The sequence below is a fragment of the Tiliqua scincoides genome, chromosome 1 (assembly GCF_035046505.1).
Source record: "Tiliqua scincoides isolate rTilSci1 chromosome 1, rTilSci1.hap2, whole genome shotgun sequence".
Lineage (NCBI taxonomy): Eukaryota > Metazoa > Chordata > Lepidosauria > Squamata > Scincidae > Tiliqua > Tiliqua scincoides.
In genome coordinates this window covers 158,919,670-158,927,231 of record NC_089821.1, presented here as the reverse complement: position 1 = coordinate 158,927,231, position 7,562 = coordinate 158,919,670, and the positions used below count along the sequence as shown (strand labels likewise).

General features: G+C 45.5%; 1 pseudogene; it reads right to left on the bottom strand.

Moving 5' to 3' along the window:
- Positions 1-4,628: 4,628 nt before the first annotated feature.
- LOC136638032 (5S ribosomal RNA) lies at positions 4,629-4,748 on the bottom strand (annotated as a pseudogene).
- Positions 4,749-7,562: the final 2,814 nt, after the last annotated feature.

The window sequence follows — 7,562 nt, the reverse complement described above, 5'->3', positions numbered from 1 at the left end:
AACAAAGCCACGTGGCCGCGTTTACTCGCGACTAGGTGGACTTGCCTTAGTTGAGGCAGGCTGAGAGGCTCCAAGGACATCAGAATGGTCCTCATCCAATGAGTGCAGCCCCCAAAAACACCGGAGAAGGAGGTTCCTTTCTCCCAGCTGCCTGCCTCCCAGTCTATGGAGCCCTATGGAAAGCAAAGCAGCCTCACAGTCGTGTTTACTCGCGAGTAGGCAGACGTGCCTTGGCTGCTGGTCAGGCCAGGCAAAGGGGAATGTGAGGACACCAGAAGGGTCCTGATGCGATGGAGCTACTCCAGAAGGCAGCCTCCCCCCCCCCCCGCTAAAAAGAACAAAAAAGAGGCTTGAATGGAAAAGGAAAAGTTTTCTATTTTGCACTTGTGAAGCCAGGAGGGTCTTTATTCTGTTGTGCCTGAAATAGAAGAACTTTAAACTGGGCACTGGGAGGACTGAAGAGCTCACTGATTCTTTTTTGGGGGTTGTTATTGCAGGCAGACTACAGAGTAAGCCCCATTGACCACTATGGGACTTACTTCAGAGTAGACATGCATAGGATTGGGCTCACAGGCTGCAATCCTACCCACACTTTCCTGAAAGTAAGCCCCATTGACCACAATAGGATTTACTTCAGAGTAGATTCACTTAGTGGAATAGGACTGGTTCCCCCTTATTTAATTATTTTATTTTAATTTAATTATTTATAATTATTTATTTTAATTTGCTTGATGATGTCACTTCTGACCATGACATCACTTCCAATGGGTCCTGGACAGATTGTCATTCTAAAAAGTCGGTCCCAGTGCTAAAAGTTTGAGAACTGCTGCAGTAAGGTGTTAGTAAGTTGACGTGTGTGTGTGTGTGTGTGTGTGTGTGACTCTACAAGTTTTCAAAATCACTAAAATCAGAATTTGGAGGAATAAGACCATCATGTTATATATCAATCAATGTGTACTTTCATGCAGAATGCAATGAAACAAACCACATTGAAATACCTGTTTTCTAACAAAAGGTACAGCCAAAAAACCAGTGGGGGTGGGGCGATGGTACATCACCACACCCACCTGGGGCATTGCCCCGCCCACTACATGGGGTGATGCACAGGCCTCCTGGAAAGGGTGACGCGAATCCTATTGATGCCACTGCCAAAAAGTCCTATTTGGATAAAAAGAGTTGACCATTTCATACAAATGTTTTATCCCTTGAGGACTGTAAAAAACATCCCCAAACCTCGTATTCCCAAGTATGTTTGGGGGAAAGGGGCAGCTGAATTTTGAAGCAAAGCTTAGCCAGGGAAAGAATGCAGTTCTCCACTGATAATACAGCTACCAGCAAGTATGGGCCAACATTATGATCTAGGAGAGAACTCTCTGAAATAGACATACCTTTGTCTGAACACTTGCCAAGGAGGCCTGTAAATACTGATTCCAGATGGAAGACAAGTTTCTTCATCCATAATTATAGCCAAACAAGAGGTTGGGGGCTTTGGAGATCTGTTTGTAGCAACTCATGAATCTCTGATCATTATTATTCAAGAAGGCCATGCTTCTCAATTTCTGAAGGAAATCTTTTATTGCTTGCTGCAGTACATGACGACTTATCTTTTGAATGTGCAACGAACTGCTGATGATATCACCAGTAGCTTCTCTTTCACCTCTCTTTGTGCACTTAATTAGGTTCACACCTTTTTTGTTTCATGGGAGCTTACTTGCTAATTGTGTCTCTTTGATGAGTACGGGCTACGTTGAGAGAACTACTAAATATAAGTACCTTGGATTTTTTTTTTTATAAATAAAAGCTTAGGGACAATTTTCCACATTATGATTTAATTTTTAAAAAAGCAGACTGTGCTCCTGTAGACACTTTTGTGTCTTGCATCTTATCATTGGAAGGATGAATACACATAACGAGGGCTCATTTAGGCAAACAGCTTTGCGATCATGAGATTGCTTTCAAAAGTCATCCTTTGAAGACATATTGACTGACAGGTAGATGGGGATTAGTTACTCATGAAAAGCTCAAGATAGGCAATGGCCCCAATCTAATTAAAGTTTGCATTTCCCAACTCTCATTGGAAACAATAGAACTTAAGAGAGCCACAACTCATATCTCACTGATTTCAATGGGATTTTGTCATTGCTAATTGTAATGGGGTCAGTGCCAAATATTTTTCAAAAGCTGAAAGCTATTGCTTCTCCTGGTATATACACTAATTAGTTTTTACCCTGTGACCTGCTGGGGACCTGACAAAGGGTTCCTGGAGCAGCTGCAATTGGTGACTCACTCCCATAATGCCTTGCCATGATGACATTGCCAGGTGTCAACAAACAGAGAGACACAGGGCCAAATCCTATCCAATTTTCCAGCACTGGTGCAGCCATGCCAAAGAGGATTACGCTGCATCCTGCAGCAGGGGAATAGTCATGGAGGTCTCCTCCAGGTAAGGGAATATTTGTTCCCTTTCCTCAGAGCTCCACTGCGGTTACACCAGTACTGGAAAGTTGGATTGGGCCCACAGTCAGCCACGCAGGTGACTGCTATCTTAGCCATGCAGGCCTGGGAAGCTGGTACAAGCTCCTGAAAGGGCTGCTAACTGGGACAGGGGAAGAGGAGGAGGAGACAGAGAGAGGGGGAGAAGAGAAGCCTGAAAGCCCAAGCAAGGACACAAGCAAAGAGAAGGAGGCAGCCAACAAATAGTTGCCTGATTGAAACCCAAGAGGGGAAGAACAGAGGGATTAAAAAGAAACAGAGACTGCAGCATGGGGGAACTGAAGAGGAAAAAGGAAGTCCTGAGGGGTTAGAAGCGAGTGGGGGGGCAAGTCAGTCAAACTCCAAGAGGATAATAGATAATGAGGGGAGGTGAAGGTTGAGAAGCAGTAAGGTTCTGAGCTAAGTTGAGTAAAGGGCAGAAGGAGGAAAAGCTCTTGGAAGAGGAGGTTGCAGTCCATGCTAGAAGCCAAGGAAGAAGGAGAACAAGGCTCCACGCATCAACTCGGTCCTGCTAGAAGCAATGGCAGATGAAGCTGAGGGCCTTCTTTTATTTGCAGTCCACCTCTCAGTAAGGAGCATCACAGCTCCATTAATCCTGAAATGAAACTAGGCTGGCAAATCAGTTGGGCCCTTGCAGTACTGTCCAGGGTGCGGACATATAATCCTTATCTAAATTGCAGTCAGAAGCTGACCTCAGCCAAGAATCTAAGAAAAACCCCATGGTTTTACTGAGCACACAAATTCACTTGGTGGAACAGGGCTGGCTTCCCACCCCATGGTCTCCCCTTCTCTGTTTGGACAGGGGCACGGTTTCAGTGCTTGTCATGGGCTCCACTTTTCCTAGATACGCCACTGAACCTTTGGACTGGTGCACAGCTGCTTTGTATGGTGAACAACCAGAGATTGGAGCATCTCCATAGGTAGTAAAAGATTCCTAGGTATTGGAATGATTTCATCCTCCTTGGCTGGCTCTCCTCAACATGAAGGCTTGTAAAGTCGTTTCCTGGGCAACAGGATTTCCTAGCTCTGGCCTGGCATCAGGTTCTAGCCTCCTGGCTCCAATGTCTGGAATGACTTCCCATCTTCTAGCTCCCACTTGATGACTGCTCTGACCACTGGCCTCCAGCTTTCACCCATGATTATTGGATAGAACTTACAGCCCAATCCAATCCATTCCCCACCTCCACTCCACCAACGTAGTGCTGCCAAAATGACTACGGTTGCATCCTATGGTGGGGGCAGTTGTGGTGGTCTCCTTAGGGTAACAATTGCTCCCTTACCTGGGGGTAAGCCTCTGCAGCATGGGGGCAGAGGTCTACTAGCTAGCTGTGCTTGCTAAATAGCTGGTGCAGGTCCATGTGGATCTGCACCTCAGGATTGGGTTTGGGATGGGCGTGAGGATGTAGCAGCCACTGCTGCCACTGAACCTGTTCCCTTCTTGGACCCGAACTGCCCATCCTCCTCTCCCACTCAGTTTAGCCCCTGCCCCACCCCATTCCACACTCCTCCATCCCTCCCTTCTCTTCTGCTGAATTACCTGCTCTGGCAATCAGTAGGAGATGTGACAGGTATTCCCACTGGTGCTTCCAGCAGCCCATGGAGTATCGCACTATCTGAGTGCCTTTTATGACTGGCACTGGCTCCTTTATGGCAGTCAGTACCAGCAGAAGAGGAGGACTGACATCATGCGGTAAGTATAGAATTGGGCTCTTGGTTCCATAGCACACATGCAATGCATTCCAAGATGTAAATTATGCTTGCGACACTGTTTCTAGTCTGAAAATTTTGTAGCTTTCCTGGATTTCTCCCCAATTACACTGTAATGACAATTTAAGGCAGGGGTCTCCAAACCCCGGCCCGGGGGCCAACTGTGACCTGTGGCAAGTCTCTATCCGGCCCGGAGCCAGCCTCTGATCCCCTGAGAGCCTCTGACCCAGTTGACCAAACACAACCAGAGTTCTGCTTGTCGGGTGGGGGAACGGGGGTCTATTTAAGTGTGTGCTTTATTTCTTGGGCTGAGTTCTTGCTTGGAGAAGTCCTGGACATTTGAGCATTTGACATTCCTTTATTCATTCATCTAAGTTTCATCTCTAATGTATGGTTGGCAACCTTCAGTCTCAAAAGACTATGGTATAAGCCTACAGCACCCGGTATTCCCAGAGGGTCTCCCATCCAAGTACTAACCAGGCCTGACCCTGCTTAGCTTCCGAGATCAGATGAGATCAGGCATGTGCAGGGTAACAATTGCTGCATCTCTAATGTATTTATAATGTATTTATTTAAATTTAAATATTTAACTTTTTTTCCAGCCCTCGACTCTGTGCCAGATATTTGATGCAGCCCTTCGGCCGAAAAGTTTACAGATCCCTTTTTTAAAGGAATGACCAAATTCCTCTTCTACGTGTAAAAGGATTCAGATTATGACTTCTGTGGAAGCAGAGGATTGAGTCAATTGGTGCCAACTTATTTCTCAAATCTTTCATTTCTTTCGCTTTTATTTTATTTCATCCAACTTTATGTGGGAGGTTCCGCTTTGAGCACAGTCAGCTGTCACCGTTTAACATGAGCCCAGCAATCTTAACTCTTCTTAAAACCCACATGATAAAGCACAGCTTTTAAGGTATTGCAAATATAATTTTCTAGCTCTTGGGAGTAGAGAGATGAGCTTGGTGGCAGTGCTGTCATGTATAATCAATGGGCAGAAACAAACAAAAAAAAAGACACTGAGGAGGATGGACATTATTTTACTTCCATGATTTTGCAAGGCTGATGCACAGTTCATCCTTAGAGGCCTGCTGAGTCTTGACTTGCAGCCATGACCTTTGAAAGCCAAACTCCTGCAGAGGTTTACTCATGGATGTGTTTTCCTAGTGCTAGAGGGAAGCCTGCTGAAGTCTTGACCATGATGATTTTCTCCTGTGATTTGCTGAACTGAGTTCTCTGCTATTATTGAAACAATGTTGAAAAAGAAAGGCACAGTTCTCACAAATGCCATATGATTTTGGCTGAAATTCAAGGGATAAGAGAAAGATGCAGTAAGTGACAGGGAGCACATTTGCTATGGACAGTCCCATCCTAACCAGTGCAGGTGCAGCAGGGCTGAGTGGCCCACGCTGCATCATATGCTGGTTAGGAGCAGGTTGGAGGACAACCTGGGGAAAGGGGAAAATTTGTCCCTTTACCCAGTGTAAAACCCCAGCCTGCCCAATGGGGTTATTCATTTCTGCAGTGGCTAAAGTCTGAGAAGCCTTTATGATCTTGGAAGCTAAGCAGGGTCAGGCCTGGTTAGTACTTGGGTGGGAGACCGCCTGGGAATACCAGGTGCTATAGGCTTATACCATAGTCTTTCAAGACTGAAGGTTGCCAACCATTCTTTATCAGGGGAAAAGGCTTGGAATGGGGGCATGTGATACAGCCTAAGCTGTTTTGCCAGTCCCACCCCCCTCCCAGGTCTTATCTGCTCCCCATTCCTCCCTCCCTCCTTTCCCAGAAACAGCCCTTTTGACCCTGTTCTGCCCTCCCCCTTACCCAAAACACCCCCTCCCCACCCCCATTCTGCCCCCACTCCTCAAGCAGCCACAGCTTCAGATTCATCGCCAGCAGGATAGTGTAGGCCTTCCCGCTGGTAGAGCTTGCTCACAGCTCGTCACAAAACCTGCCCACAATCCTCTACTCTTTATAAGTCCATTCAGACCAAACTCATGTGTTTGTCATAATGTGTAGTTTGGCTCTCTATCTACCCAGTCACACAATTGGTCTCCTGCATGTGGTATTCATAATATGCCCTTTCCATCTATGACTCCAATGTGGAAGGAGCCACAGGTGGAATCTGCACTATCCTGTTGTAAACGCCCCCCCCCCCACTGTAACAATCACAGTACTCTCACCTGAGTGCTGAGTTCTCACACATCCCAATCTGCAAATGCAACAACTGGGCTGAGTTCAGAGCACCACTGATCTACGTGCAAATGAACCACAGCATAACGGGGCAGGACACTACTATCACAGGTGCTGAAGTCATCTTGTGAATTTAGCCCTAAGTAAAAAACAAAATGATATATGAATGCTAGTATGCAAGTGATATAATCTAGTAGTGGCAAATCTGACATATGAACTCCCTTCCCAATAGCAATTTAAGCTTCTTTATTGATTTATGTGTAATGATACACACACATTGCTAGTTGGCTGTTTAGGTATAGCATATAATGAAGTGCTTTCCAAACAGTGATATGAATCAAATGAAGATTATAGTCAGTGTTGCTTTTGGCGCAATGGTCCTCAAACTCCCAATATAATTCTTATGGTGTTTAAATGCATAAACAACCATGTAATTGTTGAAATTTTTCATGGCTTGCATTCTGTGTGGCGATAATTGTATTATTACAGAGTGATTAGCTAAATTGCATTATTTGTTTATAAGGAACGTGTATTCCTCCATTCCCCTGTCTCCCAGGATAAAATATGTTTTGCTTTGCAAATTAATGACACTGTTCAGACACTCCCCATTTTTAAAAATCATCTTACAGCTACAGATATCGCGTGTGTGCATGAACACAGACATAATACATTAGATCCAAAAGCTCTTGGCTATCTCTTTTCCATAAGAACATAAGAAGAGCCCCGCTGAATCAGGCCAAAGGCCCATCTAGTCCAGCTTCCTGTATCTCACAGTGGCCCACCAAATGCCCCAGGGAGCACACAAGACAACAGGCACAACCTGTGTCCTGGTGCCCTCCCCTGCATCTGGCAATCAGAGGCAGCTTGCCTCTAAAACCAAGAGCTTGCACATACCTACTATGACTTGTAACCTGTAATATACTTCTCCTCCAGAAATTTGTCCAAACCCCTCTTAAAGGCATCCAGGCATGATGCCATAACTACATCAGTGAAAGCATCTATCTGCATCATATTAAGGCTCAGCATGATTCTATTGCTGAAATCTTGGTAGACAAGGTGATCCCTCGGTAAACTGAGAATGGATCAGTGCTCACCGGACACTCTGCCAGCCTAGGAAACCATCTGAGGAGGGTTTTTTCCTCTCTGTTTTTGTACTATATGCAATTAATCGT